The following is a 22508-nucleotide window of genomic DNA, read 5'->3' as shown; positions in this document are numbered from 1 at the left end:
ATGTGATCAACAGTATCCGGACACCCCAAAAACCATACGTTCTTCATATTAAATGCACTGTTCTGCCACTTACTGCCAGGTACTCCATACCATCGTCAGGGAGCAGAATGGGGCGCTCCGCGGAACTCACGGACTTCGAACGTGGTCAGGTGATTCGGTGTCACGTGTGTCATACGTCTCTACACGAGATTTCTACGCTCCTGAACATCCCTAGGTCCACTGTTTCCGATGTGACAGTGAAGTGGAAACGTGAAGGGACACGTACAGCACAAAAGCAAAATGGTTCAAATGGCTCTGAGGACTATGGGACTTAACATCTGAGGTCATCAGTCCCCTAGACCTTATAACTACTTAAACCTAATTAACATCACAGACATCAATGCCCGAGGCAGGATTCGAAACCGCGACCGTAGAGGTCGCGTGGTTGCAGATTGTAGCGCCGAGAACCGCTCGGCCACGCCGGCCGGCAGCACAAAAGCGTACAGGCAGACCTCGTCTGTTGACTGGCACAGACCGCCGACAGTTGAAGAGGGTCGTAATGTGGAATAGGCAGACATCTATCCAGACCGTCACACGGTATATATGAAGACAGTAACTGTTCTCGAAAGAACAGAATACTGTTGATGACCGTGCAGCTTTTTCGTGGAATAAATGATGACTAACTGAAACCCTCAGCTGCCGACAGGTGTTGTTGATATACCTCGATGTGGACAGCTGAAAATGTGTGCCCCGACCGGGACTCGAACCCGGGATCTCCTGCTTACATGGCAGACGCTCTATCCATCTGAGCCACCGAGGGCACAGATGAATAGCGCGACTGCAGGGACTTATCCCTTGCACGCTTCTTTCGAGAACAGTTACTGTCTTCATATATATAGTTAAAGGCTACCCAGCCATTGACCTTCGTCTGTGCGAATGCGCACAGCTTGCCCAAACTCTTATGGGAATCGCCAAAGCGTGCACAAGTAATGAGTGGGTGGGCAAATGTCTATAAGGTGCAATACGTATGTAGAATTGTGGACAGTTGGGAATGTGAGTCTCACGGGAAGCGTGCAAGGGATAAGTCCCTGCAGTCGCGCTATTCATGTGTCCTCGGTGGCTCAGATGGATAGAGCGTCTGCCATGTAAGCAGGAGATCCCGGGTTCGAGTCCCGGTCGGGGCACACATTTTCAGCTGTCCACATCGAGGTATATCAACAATACCTGTCGGCAGCTGAGGGTTTCAGTTAGTCATCTTTCATCACACGGGAATTCCAAACTACATCAGGATCCACTACAAACACTATGACAGTTAGGCGGGAGGCGAGAAAATTTGGATTTCATGGTCGAGTGGCTGCTCATAAGCCACACATCACGCTTGTAAATGCCAAAGTAAGCATTGCTTGGTGTAAGGAGCGGAAACACTGGACGATTGAACAGTGGAAAAACGTTGTGTGGAGTGACGAATCACAGTACACAATGTGGCGATCCGCTGGTAGGATGTGGGTATGGCGAATGACGGGTGAACGTCATCTGCCAGCGTGTGTAGTGCCAACAGCAAAATTCGGAGGCGGTGGTGTTACGGCGTGGTCGTGTTTTTCATGAAAAGGTCTTACACCCGTTGCTATTTTGCGTGGCACTATCACAGGCCAGGCCTACAATGATGTTTTAAGCACCTTGTTGCTTCCAACTGTTGAAAAGCAATTCGGGTATTGCGACTGAATCTTTGAAAACGATCGAGCATCTGTTCATAATGCACGGCCTGAGTCGGAGTGGTTACACGACAATAACATCCCTGTAATGTAGTGGCCTGCACAGAGTCCTGACCTGAACCCTACAGAACACCGAGGGGATGTTTTGGAACGCCGACTGTGCTCCTGGCCTCACCGACCGACATCGATACATCTCCTCAGTGCAGCGCTCCGTGAAGAATGGGCTGCCGTTCCCCAAGAAACGTTTCAGCACCTGATTGAACACATGTCTGAGGGAGTGGAAGCTGTCATCAAGGCATACTGAATTCTAATATTACCGGTGGAGGGCACCACGAACTTGTAAGTCAGCCAGGTGTCCGGATACTTTTGAAGGTATTTTTTTGTTTTTTAGTTTTTGTACATACTGCCACCTCCAAAAGTTTGTTGAGGGAGTTCTGGTTCATCCTATTTATCCAATAGGACATGACTTTCGAATTATCGCGTGCATAAATGACTTAGTGAATAGTGTCTGAAGCTCCGTGAGGCTAATCAGGGTCTACGCTGCTGTTTACACTGGGGTAGCGACGCCAGAAGGGCTGCAGCGAGACGTGGGAAGGTCTGCAGGGGGTCTGCTATTGGTTCAGCGACTGGATATAGAACCTGACCGTAGATAAACGGAACGTACTTTGCGTAAATAGGCGAAGGGACCCATGGTGTCCCATTATGCTGTTGTTGGCAAGTAACGACAAACAGTAACTACCTACCATACCGTAGCTAGGAGTGATCGCATGGAGCGGCCTGGATTCGAACGTCCACACGATACAAATAGTAGGAAAATCAGATGCCAGACAGAGATTCGTTGGAAGTATCTTAAGAAAATGTAACTCATCCACGAAAGGAGCGGCTTACAAGACACTTGTTCGACCGACCCATGAGTACCAGTAAACCCCTCCCACTCCTGATTCCTTAAAGAATCGAAGTATCACGTGTGAAACAGCTTCGGACCTCCTATTATTTCTATATGAGTTAATAAAATATTTGACGTTAAGCACATAAGGCAGAGAAAGTTTAGAAAATATCTGAATTTATATTTGAAGTTTGTTGGAAGTCACTAAGTGCTCACGTTCTCATAGGCTGTGATGGGTGAATATAGTCTGGGTAAATTGCGCGCCATGAGTTACACTGCCTCAATGTGTTAAACGTGTGATATAGAATTATACCGCTTAATGAGCAGATTACGACAACATTTTAAATTTTTTGATTTCGGCCATTAATTATTTGAAATAGTGAAAATCAAATTCTTGTTGTTCCTGGAAGTCGTTAGCTAAGCAGCCTGCAACTGAGATCATGCACCGTATTAGCCATTTACTAAAACAGACTGACCATCAGTCTGGCCCCCTTACTAGCTTGGATTAACAGAAGGCGTAGGCAACGAGGAACAATGCATTTCATAGCAGTCTTTTTTTTTTTTAGTGAACACTAGTGCGGTACAGAGATGCTCAACAAACTCCAGTGGTAGATGCTACATGCTGCGACAGAAAAGGTTACTGTCGAAATTCAGGGAGTGTGTGTCAGAAAACTAATTGTGCAACATATTACTTTTTTCCCTCATATGTTTCGGTCCATGGTTCGTGGAGGAATCGCGAAATGTATGTGGGACAAACTGACTGGGTAACAAACTATTTTTTCCCCCATATATGTTTCGCGACCACCCCCCACGAACGATGCACCTTGCCGTGTGTGAGGTGGCTTGCGCGCCTCAGCAATACACACAGCCGTAGCGCAGGTGCAATCACATTGAAAGGGTATCAGCTGAGAGACCAGATGAACGTGTGGTTCCTGAAGAGGGGCAGCAGCCTTTACAGCAGTTGCAGGGGCAACACTCTGGATGATTGACTGATCTGGCCTTGTAACACTAACCAAAATGGTCTTGCTGTGCTGGTACTGCGAACGGCTGAAAGCAAGGGGAAACTACAGCCATAATTGTGTCCGAGGGCGTGCAGCTTTACCGTATGATTAAATGATCCTCTTGGGTAAAATACTTCTGAGGTAAAACTGTCCCCCATTCGGATCTCCAGGCAGGGACTACTCATCAGAAGAAACAAAACTGGCGTTCTATAGATGTAAATGTGGTGCTTTAGATCATGTAATCGCACAGATAGGTTAGAAAATTTAAAAAGGGAAATGGATAGGTGTGAAGTTAGATACAGTGGGAATTAGTGAAGTTCGGTGGCAGGAGGAACAGGACTTCTGGTCGGATCAATACAGGATTATAAAATCAGAATCAAATAGGGGTGATGTAGGATTAGGTTAAGTAATTGGTAAGGACCTAGAAATGTGGGAAAGCTACTATGAAGAACATAGTGAACGCATTATTATAGCCAAGACAGCCAACACCCACCACATTAGTTCATTAGATAGTTATGGAAGACGAAAATTTAAGAGTTATAGGGGACAGGAATTCGATAGTAGGAAGAGGAAGAAAAGCAAAAGCTGTGGCTGAATACAATCTGGGGGAAAGGAATGAAAGAGGAAGCTGCCTCGTGGAACATTGCACAGAGCATAAATTAATCATCAAATTGTTTTAAGATTCGTCAAGGATGGTTATATATGCTGAATAGAAGTGGAGAAACTGGAAGGTTTCAGTTTGACTATATAATGGTAAGACAGACATTTCAGAACCATATTTTAAATCGTAAGACATTTCCAGCTGAAGATGTGGAGTCGAACCGTAATGTGATAGCTATGGGCTGTAGATAAAAACTGAAGAATTTGCAAATATGTAGGAATTTAAGGTGATGTGACCTGAATAACCTGAAAGATCCGGAGGTTGCTGAGAGTTCAATGGGAGAGTTAGGCAACTACTGACTAGAACGGGGGAAATGAATACAGCAGAAAACGAATGGGTGACTGTGAGAGATGAAATACTGAAGATAGCAGAGGACAAAGCAGGTAAAAGATGAAGCGTAATAGAAATCCTTGAATAACACAGGAGATATGGAATATAATTAACGAAAGGAGAAAATATAAAACTGCAGCAAATGTTGTCGAAAGGAAATAAAAACGTCTAAAAATGAGATTGACAAGAAGCGCAAAATGGCTAACCGGGAATGGAAGGATTTCGAAGCGTATTTCACTAGAGGAAGGAAAATGAAATAGGCCTTTGGAGGAAAGAGGAACAAATGCATGAAGTGATTCTTGAGTTTCTCCCGGCGTATTTGATAATCAAAATATGCACGGGTGTACTGCCGGTCTACAGTGTCCAACGGGCACAATATTTCGGCGATCATACATGTCGCCATCATCAGGTGAACTGACGGACTGAGCTCCTGTGAACAAACGGAGGGAGTCGCCATGAGTAGCCCATTCTCACCGGTGGTAGCGAATTTGTACATGGAGAACTTCGAGGAGGAAGCCCTGTCGTCATCCGAATGGAAACCTACTTACTTTTTCCGTTGGTATGGATAAACCCCTTGACTTCCTTACACATCTAAACTCCATACATCCCAACATCAAATTCACCATGGAGACTGGAACGGAGGGTAAATTACCTTTCCTTGACGTCTTGGTCAAGAGAAGGGCTGACGGCACCCTAGGTCATGGCGTGTATCGGAAGACAACGCACACTGATCTGTATTTGCACGCAGACAGCTGCCACCACCCTTCACACAGGAATGGGGTACTTAAAACTCTAGTACATAGGGCGCGCACTATCTCTGACGCAGAGAGTCTACCCCAGGAATTGGAACATCTGAGAACTGTATTTCGAAAAAATGGGTACTCAGAGTGGCAGATTCAACGTGCTCTCCGCCCAACCACTATAGCACAACCTGTGGAGATGGATGAAATCACGAGGGAGGAGGTAGGCACTGCGTTTATTCCATATACAGGCGCACTCTCGGGGAAAGTCGCCCGCATTTTCAAGAAACAGCGGGTCGGAACTGTGTTTTGTCCTCCGAATAAAACTCGTGCACTGGTGGGGAGCGCCAAAGATGGCCTCGGTCTGAGGAAGGCCGGCGTGTACCAGATTCCGTGTCAATGTGGCAAGTCGTATATTGGTCAGACGATGCGTACCGTCGAGGACCGATGCCGTGAACACCAGAGGCACACTCGACTGACGTATCCGAGCAAGTCGGCGGTCGCTGACCATTGTTTGTCGGAAAATCACACTATGGAATATGAACGCAGGAGGATTCTGGCACAGACGTCGAGATACTGGGACAGCGTTGTTAGAGAGGCCATCGAAATTCGCACCAATGACGACCTCATAAACCGTGACTGTGGCTATAATCTTAGCAAGGCTTGGGAACCAGCGATTGGGTTAATCGAGAGTAAATCGAGCAAACGTATAGTTGTGACGACCACGGCGGACAGAGCCGTCACACCGACGTCATCTCAGACGCCGTCGCAATCTGTTCCACCGCGCGACCGTGGCGCGGGGCGCGGACGGCGGAGGGAGCGGGCCGCGGGCGGAGGGTATTTAAATCGGCCACCGCCGCGACCGAACCCACCTGAGCAGCCATAGCGTACGGATCTCCGTGCCGGCACGTTCACAGGAGCTCAGTCCGTCAGTTCACCTGATGATGGCGACATGTATGATCGCCGAAATATTGTGCCCGTTGGACACTGTAGACCGGCAGTACACCCGTAGGTATTTTGAAATGCATGAATAACAAGAGTCCAGTCGGAAAACCAGTCCTAAGCAAGGAAGGGAAAGCAGAGACGAGGAAGGAGTTTATAGAGGTTCTATACAAGGGAGATTAACACGAAGGCAATGTTATAGAAATGGAACACGACGTAGATGAAGATGAGATGGGAGTTACACAATACTGCGAGAAGAATTCGACAGAGCACTGAAAGTCGAAACAGGACTCTCAGTTCAAATGGTTCAAATGGCTCTGAGCACTATGGGACTTAACATCTGAGGTCATCAGTCCCCTAGACTTACAACTGCTTAAACCTAACTAACCTAAAGACATCACACGCATCCATGTCCAAGGCAGGATTCGAACCTGACACCGTATCAACAGCGCGGTTCCGGACTGAAACGCCTGGAATCGCTCGGCCACAGCGGCCGGCAGGACTGTGGGAGTCGGCGACATTCCACCAGTGCTACTGACAGCCTCGGGAGAGGCAACCATGATAAAACTCGCGATGCATGGTGCAGGCAAAGTACCCATAGACTTAAAGAAGAACTTAATAATTCCAATTCGCAAGAAAGCAGGTGCTGAGAGGTTTGCGTATTATCGAACTATCACTTTAATAAATTATATTCGCAAAATACGAAACTAATTGTTCACAGAAGAATGGAAAAACTGGTGAAAGCTGACCTCGATGAAGATCAGTTTGCATTCTGGAAAAATATAGGAACATTCAAGACTTATATTAAAAGATAGGTTAAGGAAAGGAAAACGAATGTTTATAGCATTTGTAGGCTTAGAGAAAGCTTTTGGCTTTTGACTGGAATAGTCTCTTTGAAATTCTAAAGGTAGCAGATGTAACGTACAGGAAGATATTTACAACTTGTACAGAAACCAGACAGCAGTCACAACAGTCGAGGGGTATGAAAGGGAAGCAGTGGTTGAGAAGGGAGTGAGACAAGTTTGTAGACTCTCCCCGATATTATTCAGTTTGTACATTGAACAAACAATAAATAAAACCAAAGAAAAATTTGGTGAAAAGATTAAAGTTCAGCGAGAAGAAATAAAAACCCTAAGGATTGCCGATGACATTTTAATTTTATCCGGTACAGGGACTTGGAAGAGCACTTGAACGGAATGCACAGTGTCTTGAAAGGAGGATGCAAGATGAACATCAACAAAAGCAAAACAAGGATAATGGAGTGTAGTCGAATTAAAACAGGTGATACTAAGAGAATCAGATTAGGAAACGAGACGCTTAAAGTGGTAGATGAGTTTTGCTACTTGAGCAGGAAAATAACTGATGATGGCCAAAGTAGAGAGGATGTAAAATGGAGACGGGCAACGGCAGCAAAAGCATTTAGGAAGAAAAGAATTTTTTAAGCTCTAATGTGGATTTAAGTGTTTGGAAGTCTTTTCTGAAGCTGTCTGGAGTGTAGCCATGTATTGAAGTGAAACGGCCGGCCGCGGTGGCCGTGCGGTTCTAGGCGCTGCAGTTCGGAACCGCGGGACTGCTACGGTCGCAGGTTCGAGTCCTCCTTCGGGCATGGATGTGTGTGATGTCCTTAGGTTGGTTAGGTTTAAATAGTTGTAAGTTCTAGGGGACTGATGACCTAAGGTGTTTAGTCCCATAGTGCTCAGAGCCATCTCAACCATTTTTTAAAGTGAAACGTAAATGGTTAACAGTTCAGGCGAGAAGAGAATAGAAGCTTTTGAAATGTGGTGCTGCAGAAGAATGCTGAAATTTAGGTGGGTGGATCACGTAACTAATGAGAAGGTACTAAACAGAATTGGGTTGGCAGGAAGTTTATGCTACTACTTGACTAGAAGAATTGATTGGTTAGTTGCGCATATTCTGGGACATCAAGGGATCACCAGTTTAGTACTGGAGGGAAGTGTGGGGTAGGGGATTGCAGAGAGAAACAAAGAGGTGAATGCAGTACGCAGATTCAGAAGGATTTAGGCAGCCCTTGGCCGGCCGGAGTGGCCGTGCGGTTCTAGGCGCTGCAGTCTGGAGCCGAGCGACCGCTACGTTCGCAGGTTCGAATCCTGCCTCGGGCATGGATGTGTGCGATGTCCTTAGGTTAGTTAGGTTTAATTAGTTCTAAGTTCTAGGCGACTGATGACCTTGGAAGTTAAGTCGCATAGTGCTCAGAGCCATTTAGGCAGCAATAGTTGTTCGGTGTTGGAAAGGCATGCGTGGGATAGAGTAGCATGGAGAGCTCCATCAAACCAGTCTTGGGAAAGAAGACCACAACAACATGTCTCGCCAAATGAGCGTAGCGAAAAAATCTGTGGAATTACATCGAATGTTCTTCTTCTCATGAAACAGTCGCGAATGGAAGAGAGAGTGTGTGAAATGATAGTGGGACACAAAGTATTCTCCGCCACGCACCGCGAGGCACCTTGCAGATACTTAGCATTGAGTGGCGTGCGAGACAAATCACGCAACGTTCGGGTCCGCAGGTTGACTAAGAAACGCGAAATTGCGAGCACGAATTGAGTTTCTGGACTGCTACACTGTCACACAAAGCAGCCTAAAAATGAGTCACCAGCCGTGCTTTTACCCGAGAGACGGGGTTAAATTCGACATCAGTACCGTTCCGCTAGTAAACGCCCTGAAGCAGTTCAGCCACCTTCAAAAAGTCTCTCAGTTTCGAGCACTGGACTCTAGACCGTGCACCACAGTCACCACGCCTTCTCCAGCTGGTTTAGGCAACACCGCCGCTGAGCTGTCCATACGCAGAAACAGGATTCAAATACACAAAGGACAAGCTCGAATACACCGTCTCATCAAAAGTTTTCGGACACTCCTATGTAATGCGGAAGTGACCACTATATTTTAACAGGCGGACCATCCATTATACAGGGTGAGTCACTAACTACAGCCATCTAGAATGACTCCGAAAGTACGATAATAGCTGAAAAGTTTGTAGGAAAAATGTTACATGTGACAATGGTGGCCATAATATGACGTTGGTTTTTTGTTGCTAGGTGGGGTCGCATCAGAGACATGAAGGTCAACTTAGTTTGTTTTTTTTTTTTTTAGATAGGATGCTATAGTTTGACACTTATTTTCTGATAGCATCTATCGAGACGAATCCAATGATGTGTAACAGTAAGGTCTCTGAAGGTCAACGAAGGTCAAAAAGGTGGCATGGTCGTCCATTTATAGAAGGTGTTCGAAGTGATGACCATTGGCATCATAGCAGTGCTGCAATCTTCTTATCATGGATTGAATGGTGTTCCTTATCACTTCGGAACTTATCGAAGCACATGCTCTGACAATTCTGTCTCGTATATCGTGCAAATAAGGAATATTCGCCGAATACGGCGTATCCATGTAACGTGCCATTCACATGTAAACACAATTCGACGGGTGGGCAATACAACACTAATAGGAACGGTAAGATTAGTATAGTCGAATCAAGCGAGTGTGAATGATGTATTCCTTCGAAGAAAAATTCGATATGCTTCTCATTTACTGAGTATGCCAACGAAATTCAGTCAGAGCTTGAGAGTTATGCGCTGAAAGATATCCTCAATGTAAAAAAATGGCTCTGAGCACTATGGGACTTGACTGCTGTGGTCATCAGTCCCCTAGAACTTAGAACTATTTAAACCTAATTAACATAAGGACATCGCACACATCCATGCGCGAGGCAGGATTCGAACCTGCGACCGTAGCCGTCGCGCGGTTCCAGACTGGAGCGCCTAGAACCGCTCGGCCACTATCCTCAATGTACTCACCCTACACGTCGTACATTTGAATATGATAAATTGAGAACAACTGGATCTTTAACGCATCGGAAACATATCCGGCAAAGGACAGTTACTAACGAGGAAACGAAAATTGCTACTCTTGCCATTGCAGTTCGAGATTCTTCTGTTACTTCGCGTCAAATCGCAAGGGAATCTGGATGCGCCAGAGAAGTGTTGTTTGTGTTCTGCATCGCCGTAAATATCATCCTTACCATACCAGTCTCCACCAAGAATTAATTGTTACGGACTATATGTGTCGCATTGAAATCTGCCTATGGGCTAAACTTCAGATTCAGAGGGATGACACATTTATTAATTTGATTTTATTAACTGACGAGGCTGCATTTACGAACCATGGAAATGTTAATTTGTATTACATGCATTATTGGGCAAATGAAAATCCATGTTTGCTGCGGCAAGTTGCACAGCAAAAACCGTGGTCGGTAAATTATGGGGTGGGATTCTGGAGGACAGATTTATAGGCTCCTATTTCATCGAAGGAAATCTTACTGGTAGGAAGTACACCACATCCTTGCAAAAACTATTATGTCTGTCATTGGAAGGAAGAAATACCTTTAGGGACAAGGAAAAGAAGCTGGTATTAACACGATGGGTGTCCGGCACATTTTTCGCTGATGGCTAGAAATGAGTTGCAGAGAGAATTCCCAAATCGTTGGATTAGACGCGGAGGAGATGTGTCCTGGCCGGCTCGTTCGCCAGACTTGACGCCTCTGGACTTTTGCTTGTGGGGTTTCGTAAAAGACATTGTTTATAAAGGCGTTCCAACTACGCCTGAAGATATACGAGAATGAGTTGTCGGAGCATGTGCTTCGATAAGTGCCGAAGTGGTAAGGAATAACTCGCAGTCCATGATAAGAAGACTGCAGCACTGCATTGGTACCAATGGTCTTCACTTCCAACACCTTCTGTAAATGGGCGTTCGTGCCGCGTTTGTGACCTTCGTTGACCTTCAGTGACCTTACTGTTATACATCATTGGATTCGTCTCGATAGCCAGTATCAGAAGATAAGTACCAAACTATAACACCCCATTAAAAAAAAAAAAAAAGTTGACCTTCATATCTCTGACGCGACCGCACCTGGCAACAAAAAAACAGCGTCATATTATGGTCCCTGTTGTCCCATGCATCTATTGTCCCCCAAACTTTTCACCCCTATGATACTTCAGTAGTTATTCTTGTTGGCAATAGTTAGTGACTCACCGTGTACGAAAGGAGACGGACACTACTGTGTTGTCAGTAGCTGATGACGATGATGCGATTCTTCAATTTCTCCAGGCGTATTTTATGACGGAATAATTCTCGGGTGAACAGTCTGGTACGAGTGTGCATAGGACACAATATTTCGGCAATCGACCACGTCGCCATCATCAGGTGCGTTGATGTACTGACCGGCGGTGCCACTGCAGAATATATTGGGGCATCAAGGATTGCCCAGTCTGAAAATAGAAGTTCAAGCCATACGGCTACGCCTTCAATAATAAAAAATTGACATTAAAACAATAGCTTTTTGATATTTCACTGTAAAAATACAGCAACCAGCGACTTTTTATTTAAAAAGTAACTGGTTGCTGTATTTTTACAGTGGAATGTCATTATCCACGGCCACGGAGCTCAATAGTCCAAATAAAATGGACAAATTGTTAATAGCTTTTTGGTTGTCATATTTTTTCTGCTTTTAAATGATTTAAAAATACATTGGCTGTATGATAGATTTTTTTATTTTTTATTATTTTTTCTTTTATATATTTTTTTTAATTTTTTCTGTTTTTCTTTTACTTTTATTTTTTTTCATTTTTTTCTCATCTTTTTTTTCCATTCTCTCACACATTCACACAATATATACATTGTACACACTCATTCATATTACAGTTTACACATACTCACACTCATTCATTCACCTTTTTATATATAAAAATGATAATAATAAATAAATAAAAAATAGATATAATAAAATAAGATTTAAAATATAGTTAAAATAAAATAAAATTAAGGTTAAAATTAAATTAAATTAAAATTAAAAACTTAAAATTATTAAAATTAAAATTATATAAAAATATATACACAAGATGTGTAGTCTTGTTATTCCCATAGATCATCGGGCCATCTGGTAGAGGCCAGGTAGTGCACCCTGTGTCCAAGTTCTCGTACTAGTTCGTTATCTGACTGTTGTGTGTTTTCGTAAAAGGTTTTGGCAGTGGTTCTGAATCGGTCTTTCGAATAGGGTACCCCGGCGGTGGGCCGGCGCCAGGTATATACAGGGTGTTACAAAAAGGTACGGCCAAATTTTCAGGAAACATTCCTCACACACAAAGAAAGAAAATATGTTATGTAGACATATGTCCGGAAACCCTTACCTTCCTTGTTAGGGCTCATTTTATTACTTCTCTTCAAATCACATTAATTATGGAACGTAAACACACAGCAACAGAACGTACCAGCGTGACTTCAAACACTTTGTTACAGAAAATATTCAAAATGTCCTCCGTTAGCGATAATACATGCATCCACTCTCTGTCGCACGGAATCCCTGACCGAGCGAGGTGGCGCAGATGTTAGCACACTGGACTCGCATTCGGGAGGACGACGGTTCAATCCCGTCTCCGGCCATCCTGATTTAGGTTTTCCGTGATTTCCCTAAATCGTTTCAGGCAAATGCCGGGATGGTTCCTTTGCAAGTGCACAGCCGATTTCCTTCCCAATACTTCCCTAACCCGAGCTTGCGCTCCGTCTCTAATGACCTCGTTGTCGACGGGACGTTAAACACTAACCACCACCACCACCACGGAATCCCTGATGCGCTGATGCAGCCCTGGAGGATGGCGTATTGTATCACAGCCGTCCACAATACGAGCACGAAGAGTCTCTACATTTGGTACCGGGGTTGCGTAGACGAGAGCTTTCAAATGCCCCATAAATGAAAGTCAAGAGGGTTGAGGTCAGGAGAGCGTGGAGGCCACGGAATTGGTCCGCCTCTACCATTCCGTCGGTCACCGATTCTGTTGTCGGGAAGCGTACGAACACTTCGACTGAAATGTGCGGGAGGTCCATCGTGCATGAACCACACGTTCTGTCGTACTTGTAAAGGCACATGTTCTAGCAGCACAGGTAGAGTATCCCGTATGAAATCATGATAACGTGCTCCATTGCGCGTAGGGTGGACGAAACTAAAATGAGCTCTAACATGGAAATTAAGCGTTTCCGGACACATGTCCACATAACATTTTTTCTTTATTTGTGTGTGAGGAATGTTTCCTGAAAGTTTGGCCGCACCTTTTTGTAACACCCTGTATAGGACAATCCCCCTCCCGCTGCGCCCTAAGGCGCTTCCTACGAGTAGGTGCGGTCCAGGTGCAGCGTCCGTTCTCCCGCCGTCCTAGGTCTAACCGTTCAGGGGGGTCTGCCGGCGCCGCTCTCGTTACTCTTCCCCCCTCCCCCGAGGTCGGTACACTCTGGGAAATATCCTTTTTCTCCTTAATCCGGGTGACCGCGGGTTCCCACGCCTTGCTAAGGATGTAACCGCTGTCACGATGTAGTTGTGGCTCCCTTACTCTGATCTCTATGGCATCTTTGAGGTAATGTAGGAGCACATGAGCCTACACTGAGTTTACACATTATGTTAGAAGATAAACTGAACAAAGACGAAAGTACATCAGTGGCACAGGTGGATTTCTTGAGAAAGCTTTCGACTAAGTTGACTGGAATTCGCGCTCTGAAACTCTGAAGGTATCAGGAGCACTATATCGTGAGTAAAAAGTTATTTACGTCTCATTCAGAAAGAAGAGTGCAGTTAGGAGAGTAGGAGGACGTGAAATAGAAGCAGTGGTTGAGAAGTGAATGACGTGGGGTTTTAGCCTCGCTCTGATGTTACACAATCTGCACATAGTGCAAAAAGTAAAAGAAACCAAGCAAAAATTTCGAAAGGGGATTAAAGTTCAAGGACAAGAAACAAAAAATTTAGAGATTTGCCTATGACATTTGAATTCCGGCAGTTACGGTGAATGACTTGTAGTAGATGAACAGAGTGCACAGACTTTTGAAAAGAGATTGTAAGATGAACATAAAAAAGTAAAATGACGGTCATGGAATACAGTCAAATTAAACTGGGCAATGCTGAGGGAATTAGATTAAGTAATGAGAGACTAATAGTAGCAGATCAGTTTTGCTATTGGGGCGGCAAAAGAATTGACATGGCCGAAGTAGATAGCACATAAAATGCAGACTGTCAACTGCAAGAAAAGCGTTTCTGAAGAAGAGAACTTTGTTATCATCGAATATAAATGTTAGTGTTAGGAGGTCTCTGTTCGAGGTACACTATGTGATCAAAAGTATCCGGACATACCCAAAAAACATATGTTTTTTCATATTAGCTGCATTGTGCTGCCACCTGCTGCCAGGTACTCCATATCACCGGCCTCAGTAGACATCGTGAGAGAGCAGGATGGGGCGCTCCGCGGTACTGACGGTCTTCGAAGGTGGTCAGGTGATTGGGGTCACTTGCGTCATACGTCTGTACGCGAGATTTCCACACTCCTAAATATCGCTAGGTCCACTGTTTCCGATGTGATAGTGAAGTGGAAACGGGAAGGGGCACGTACACCGCAAAAGCGTACAGGCTGACCTCGTCTGTTGACTGACAGAGACCTCCGACAGTTGTAGAGGGTCGAAATGTGTAACAGGCAGACATCTATCCAGACCATCACACAGGAATGCCAAACTGCATCAGGATCCACTGCAAGTACTATGACAGCTATATGGGAGGTGAGAAAACTTGGATTTCATGGTCGAGCGGCTGCTCATAAGCCACACATCACGCCGGTAAATGCCAAACGACGCCTCGCTTGGTGTAAGGAGCGATTGAACAGTGGAAAGAACGTTGTACGGAGTGACGAATCGCGGTACACAATGTGACGAACCGAAGGCAGGGTGTGGGTATGGCGAATGCCTGGTAAACGTAATCTGCCAGCATGTGAAGTGCCAACAGTAAAATTCGGAGGCGGTGGTGTTATGGTGTGATCGTGTTTTTCAAGGAAGGGGCTTGCATCCCTTGTTGTTTTGCGTGGCACTATCACAGCACAGGCCTACACTGATGTCTTAAGCACCGTGTTGCTTCCCACTGTTGAGCAGTGGATGGCGATTGCATCTTTCAACACGATCGAGCACCTGTTCATAATGCATGACCTGTGGCGGAGTGGTTAGAGGACAGTAACATCCCTGTAATGGACTGGCCTGCACAGAGTCCTGACCTATAGAACACCTCTGGGATGTTTTGGAACGCCGACTTCGTGCCAGGCTTCACCGACCGACATTGATACCGCTCCTCAGTGCAGCACTCCGTGAAGAATGGGCTGCCATTCCCCATGAAACGTTCCAGCACCTAATTGAATGTATGCCTGCGAGAGTGTCATCAAGGCTAAGGGTGGGCCAACACCGTATTGAATTCCAGCATTAGTGATGGAGGGTGCCACCAACTTCTAAGTCATTTTCAGCCAGGTGTCCATATACTTTTGATCACATAGTGTATTTGTCTGGAGAGTAGCCTCGTACAGCAGCGAAAGGTTAATGATAAGCATTTCAGACAAGAAAAGAATAGAAGCTTTTCAAATGTGGTGCTACAGAGGAATACTGACAAGGGAACCTCCCCATCGCACCCCCCTCAGGTTTAGTTATAAGTTGGCACAGTGGATAGGCCTTGAAAAACTGAACACAGATCAATCGAGAAAACAGGAAGAAGTTGTGTGGAACTATGAAAAAAATTTGCAAAATAACGAAACTGAGTAGTCCATGCGCAAGATATGCAACATCAAGGAGAATGCCGGAACAGGAGCGCCGTGGTCCCGTGGTTAGCGTGAGCAGTTCCGGAACTAGAGCTCCTTGGTTCAAGTCTTCCGTCGAGTGAAAAGTTTAATTTTTTATTTTCAGGCAATTATTATCTGTCCGTCCGTCCGTCCGTCCGATGTGATCACTTTTTTGGGAGTGATTATCACATCCACAAGAAAACCTAAATCGTGCAAGGTAGAATAATCTTTTTACCCATTCGCCAAGTGTACAAGTTAGGTGGGTCGACAACATATTCCTGTCATGTAACGCATATTCCGTCACCAGTGTCTTATAGAATATATCAGACGTGTTTTCCTGTGGAGGATTCGGTTGACATATGACCTTGCGATCAAATGTTTTCGGTTCCCATTGGAGAGGCACGTCCATTCGTCTACTAATCGCACGGTTTTGCGGTGCGGGCGCAAAACACAGACACTAAACTTATTACAGTGAACAGAGACGTCAATGATCGAACGGACAGATAATAATTTTGCGAAAATAAAGTAAGAAAACTTTTCACTCGAGGGAAGACCTGAACCAAGGACCTCTCGCTCCTGACCTCACACTATCCTTGATGTTGCCTATCTTGCGCATGGACTACTCAGTTTGTATATTATGCTTATATTTTTCGTAGTTTTCTCGATTGATCTGTGTTCAGTTTTTCAAGGCCTAACCACTGTGCCAACGTATAACCTCTATGAAGTAATGAGGAGATAATAGAATTGGGGAAAAATAAATTTATGGCACAAACTGAGTGAAACAAGGCGTCGGTTGATGAGACACCTCCTTATGTATTATAGGTTTTGCAGTTCGCTAATTCAGCGAAGTGTGTGTGTATGTGTGAATGGGGTGGGGGGAAAATTGTAAAGCTAGAGCAAGGCCTGACGGCTGTAAAAAGGTTCAAGTGGACTTTACTTGCAGTAAGCATGCTGACGTAGGCTAACACGGAGAGCTACATCAAACCAGTCTTCTCAGTGAATACCACAAAGACAACAACATGAACGACACGCCAACGGTCGAAAAACTTTGACAAAAATTTTCAACTTAGCTGCTAAGGTTCAGTGACCGTGTCAGAATTATATTGGAACAAATAAGCCCTCGGTCACAAATATTAAGTCAAAATTGACCTGGCGGTGCGGCTACCCTGCCCCTTGTCTGGTAAACAAGTCGTGTAGCTGGGCCTTCGTTTGGTCAAATGTTTGGGCAGAACCAAAACAAGCACTACCTAGAAATGACACAGTGGATTTTTGGGGGAGGAGAAGGTTAGTGGCCAGCCGGTGTGACCGAGCGGTTCTAGGCGCTTCAGTCTGGAACCGCGCTACTGCTACGGTCGCAGGTTCGAATCCTGCCTCGGGCATAGATGTGTGTGACGTCCTTGAGTTAGTTAGGTTTAAGTAGTTCTAAGTTCTAGGGGACTGATGACCTCAGATGTTAGTCCCATAATGCTCAGAGCCATTTGAACCATTTTTTGAAGGTTAGTGTTTAACGTCCTGTCGACAGTGAGATCATTAGAGACGGAGGAAAAGCTCCTTTCAAAGGAACCATCCCGGCATTTGCCTGAAGCGATTTAGGGGAATCACGGAAATCGTAAATCAGTAGAGAAGGAGGGTTCCCTGCCGTTCTTGGACGTGCTTGTCCGTCGTACACCCAATGGGTCTCTACGTCATAGCGTTTACCGCGAGCCCACTCACACGGATCGGTATCTACATGGCACCAGCTTCCATCACCCAGCACATAAACAGTCCGTTCTGAGGACCTTAAGTAGATCGAGCTGAAACCGTCTCAGAAGCTGAAAACTTGCCGAAGAAGACCTCTGAAGAAGACACCAATCAGGTTGCATTCTTACCGTCTTGTGGTTCGACAACAGGAAAGACTAGTCGGCTCCTGAAGAGGCATAAAATAGACACAATCTTCAGGCCTCCGGCGAAGATCCGGCAACTAATGAAATCTGCGGAAGACGGTTGAGGCCTCAGAACGCCAGGAATTTACAAGATACCGTATGGATGTGGGCAGTTCTGTGTCGGCCAGACTGTTCGCACTATTAAAGAGCGCCGCATGGAACATGAAGGGTGTTACAGTCAGCTGTAGCAGAACATACTCTGGAAAACGGACACCGAATTGCATTCGATGAGACGTCTATTATTAAACGGACTATGACTTCTGAGATGGCGTGATAAACGAGGCCATAGAGATTAGAATCTCTGACAACACCTTCAATAGAGACGGTGGAGTGCAACTGAGTACAGCGTGGGATCCGGTGTTGAGGGTTGAAGCGGGCCCGCCGGTCGCGCGGCCAAAACATTACCATACATGGTGCGGGACCGAGCACCAGTGACGTCACGAGCGACGGCGCGGCTATATAAGCACGGCAGTGACAACCACACGACAGCCGTCCACTTGGCAATGGCAGAGGAGATCTCTGCCCTTAAGCTCGTGGGCAGTAAACCACTACACGCGGCTTGAAACCCGAGAATGTTTTATTAACGGACATCGCCGCGAAAACACGCATTCTTACATCATTGAGCGTATGTGGGATGCCTTGCAACGGGCAGCCTGCAGGATTCATGGTGTCAGTTCCCTCCAGCACTACTAGGGTCATTAGTCGAGTCCATGCTACGTCGTGTTGCGGCACTTTTGCGTGCTCAAGGGAACGCTACACAGATGTACCAGTTTCTTGGACTCCCCACTCTCCAGTTAACTGTCAATGGAAAGGTTTTGAAATACAAACAAATTGAAAAGTGTAGAGTCTTTAAAAATAAGAATGACCACATTTTGAAACCACATATGTTGTGACAAAAGCATAGTACAAACATGGGATGGATTGCAAAATACTCACGAAATCCTGAAGTGGTGTTACAAATGCTCTATGTGTCCATTAGCAGCACCAGGAACAACATCTAGAAGATAGCTAGATTCTTCAAGTTACTTTTATTCTGTTCGTCACTTCCTCTAGGTCGTGATGTAAAGCTTCACACATCCCCAAAAGAAAAAATCGCGTGGGGTCATATATGGTCATGTCAGAGGTCAATGATGCAGGGCAGTGTCTCGGGGTTCCCTGCTCCGTATCCAGCGTTGAGGCAGAGCGTCATTGAGAAACTGAAGCGCGTTGTTATGCCATTGTGGTGGAGCTCCATCCTGCTGGAAAATGAAGTCACCGGAGTCCTCCTGAAGTTGTGGAAACAGCCAGCTCTGCACTATTTCAAAACAGCTCAACGCTGGATAGGGCGCACCGGACCCCGAGAAGCTGCCGTGCATTCTTGGCCTCCAAGACCACCAGACACGACCCCGTGACATTTCTTCTTGTGGGGATATGTGGAGGAAAGCGTGTTCATCTCCCCTTTAGCTTGCGAAGTACATCAAGTGAAGAACAGGATACCAGCCGCCGTAACTTTTGTAAAAGCAGACGCATTGTGTAAAATTTATGACGAATTTAGCTGTCGTCTAGATGTTGTTCATGGTGCTGCTTGTGAACACGTAGAACATTTGCAATAGCATAGTTAAAACGTTAGGATTTTGTACTTTTCATTCCAGTCCATGTCTGTAGTACGTTTTTCTCAAGAAATATGGAGTTCTGAAATCAGGTCATTCGTTTTCAAACACTCTGTATGTAAATGTTTTCTAACATGATTTTTCTAAAAGCATACAATAAAACAAAATAGAGAAACACTTGATGCGTCTTTGAATGATGCTCGAAATCATGTAGCACAACAGCACGTAAGATGCCGATTGAGAATTTGAAGTTCAATCTTTAACTTTTAGTAGTGCGGGATAGCTTCGTCGTCTTTTGCGTCTTGCCACGGTTCGCACGGTTCACTCCGTCCGGGGTTTGAGTCCTCCGTCGGGCATGGGTGTGTGTGTTGTCCTTAGCGTAAGTTACTTTAAGTAGTGTGTAAGCGTAGGTACCGATGACCTCAATAGTTTGGCCCCATAGGAACTTACCACAAATTTCCAAGATTTTAGCTTGTTATCGTCCGCTACCGATAGCTGAGTTGTCAGTGCGAAAGAATGTCAATCCTATGGGGCCCGGGTTCGATTCCTGGCTAGGTTCGAGATTTTCTCCGCTCAGGGACTGGGTGCTGTGCTGTCCTAATCATCGTCATTTCATCCCCATCGACGCGCAAGTCGCCGAAGTGGCGTCAAATCGAAAGACCTGCACCAGGCGAACGGTGTACCCGACGGGAGGCCCTAGTCACACGGCATATTTGTCTAGTTGATTGTGTAGACCGTGCAGTACTTTTGCTGTACATAATTTCCAGCACTATCGAAGGTGTGTCGAATCTATATTACCAAACTACTAACCCAGGACACTTTCACAGTTGCATGCTGCCTACCTAACTGCTTTCAGGGGCGAAAAATGTTGATTTTCAATGTTCCGTGTAAGTATTGACGCTGTTAAAAATTTAAAATGCTGTCATAATCTACTCGTTAACGGGTGTAATACACTCTATACCACAAAAAAAGAAAATAAAGAATGACGCACCATGAAGGAATTATTCGAATAGCACGGAAACCGATAAGTATCATTGACATCTATAGACAAACAAATGATTGTAATTTCAGAAAAATTTAATGATTTATCCAGGAGAAAGAGCTTCACAGCAGGAACAAGTTAATAACGCCATGACCCACATCTGGCTCCTAGGCAAGCAGTAATTCGGTTTGGCACGGATGTCGTGCTTACGGGTATCTACATCTACGTGATTACTCTGCTATTCACAATAAAGTGCTTGGCAGAGGGTTCAATGAACCATTTCCAAGCTTTTTCTCTACCGTTCCGCTCTCGAACGGCGCGCGGGAAAAACGAGCATTTAGATTTTTCTGTGCGAGCCCTTATTTCTCTTATTTTATCGTGATGATCAGTTCTCTCTAAGTAGGTGGGTGCCAATAGAATGTTTTCGCAGTCGGGGGAGAAAACTGGTGATTAAACTTTCATGAGAAGATCCCGTCGCAACGAAAACCGGCTTTGTTTTAATGATAGCCACTCCAATTCACGTATCATGTCTGTGTTACTATCTCCCCTATTTCACGATCATACAAAACGAGCTGCCCTTCTTTGTAGCCGGCCGCGGTGGCCCTGCGGTTCTAGGCGCTTCAGTCCGGAACCGCGCGACCGCTGCGGTCGCAGGTTCGAATCCTGCCTCGGGCATGGATGTGTGTGATGTGCTTAGGTTAGTTAGGTTTAAGTAGTTCTAAGTTCTAGGGGACTGGCGACCTCAGATGTTAAGTCCCATAGTGCTCAGAGCCATTTGAACCATTTGAACCTTCTTTGTACTTTTTTCCTTCAGTCTCACCTGATGCGGATCCCACACCGCACAGCAATACTCCACAATATGGCGGACAAGCGTGGTGTGAGCAGTATCTTTGGTAGACCTGTTGCACCTTCTAAGTGTTCTACCAGCGAATCGCAGTCTTTGGTTTGCCCTACGCACAACATTATCTATGTGATCGTTCCAATTTAGGTTATTTGTAATTGTAATCCCTAAGTATTTAGTTGAATTTCAAGCCTTCAGATTTGTGTGACTTATCGCGTAATCGAAATTTAGCGGATTTCTTTTAGTACTCATGAGAATAACTTTACACTTTTCTTTATTCATGGTCAATTGCCCCTTTTCTCACCATACAGATATCTTATTGAAATCGTTTTGCAATTCGTTTTGGTCATCTGATGACATTACAAGACGGTAAATGACACTATCATCTGCAAACAATGTAAGACAGCTACTCAGATTGTCTCCTAGGTCAGGAAACATAGAGGGCCTATAACCCTTCCTTGGGGAACGCCGGATATTACTTTTACTCGATGACTTTCCATCTATTACTACAGACTGTGACCTTTCTGACAGTACAACGATGGCGATATTCCACAGGCACGCAGTTTGGTTAGAAGACGCTTGAGAAGAAACCTAAAAATATGGAATCAATGTGGCATCCCGTGTCAAATATCGAACAAATATTGACCAATTGGTGCGTTAGGTCGTCAAAATCCGGAGCTGCTTGGAGGGCCCTTCAAATAATGCTGCACACGTTTACAACTGGGAAGAGGTCCGGCGACCTTGCAGCACAAGGTAGGGTTTGGCAAGTACGAAGACAAACAGCAGCAACTGTCGCCGTGTGCGGGCAGCCATTATCTTGCTGAAATGTACGTACAGGATGGTTTGCCGTGAAGCGCAATAAAAGCGGTTGTACAACATCGTCAACGTAACACTCTGCTATAAGGGTGTCGCGGATGGCAACCAACGGGATCCTGCTATGACATGAAATGACACCCCAGACCGTCACTCCAGGTCGTCAGACAGACAGGCCGACACCCCACCGCCATCTGGAGCGTCTACAGAGACGTCATCGCTGGCCACTGGGGCACAGTTCGGAGCTGGACTCATCGCTGAAGACAGTTCTACTCCAATCAATGAGATCCCAGGCCGAAGAACCAAACTATACGCGTTCACCGTTTAATAATGAGTGCACTTACCCACTTCCAGCAAACATTAACATACACTACTGGCCATTAAAATTGCTACACCACGAAGATGGCGTGCTACAGACGCGAAATTTAACCGACAGGAAGAAGATGCTGTGATATGCAAATGATTAGCTTTT

The 22508-nt window shown here is 45.3% G+C and overlaps 1 protein-coding gene and 2 non-coding genes across 3 annotated transcripts in view; 2 read left to right on the top strand and 1 right to left on the bottom strand.

Annotated features, from left to right (window-relative positions):
* The window catches only part of LOC124719651, a 470793-nt gene that overhangs the window by 138296 nt on the left and 309989 nt on the right, over nt 1-22508 (top strand). The gene's annotated exons all lie outside the window — the stretch shown is intronic.
* Trnat-ugu lies at nt 726-800 on the bottom strand. Its single transcript has one exon. It is a non-coding gene; the product is annotated as a tRNA-Thr (tRNA).
* Trnat-ugu lies at nt 1090-1163 on the top strand. The gene has a single exon. It is a non-coding gene; the product is annotated as a tRNA-Thr (tRNA).

The sequence above is a fragment of the Schistocerca piceifrons genome, chromosome 11 (assembly GCF_021461385.2).
Source record: "Schistocerca piceifrons isolate TAMUIC-IGC-003096 chromosome 11, iqSchPice1.1, whole genome shotgun sequence".
NCBI classification, from domain to species: domain Eukaryota; kingdom Metazoa; phylum Arthropoda; class Insecta; order Orthoptera; family Acrididae; genus Schistocerca; species Schistocerca piceifrons.
This window is presented reverse-complemented; position numbering and strand designations above follow the sequence as displayed.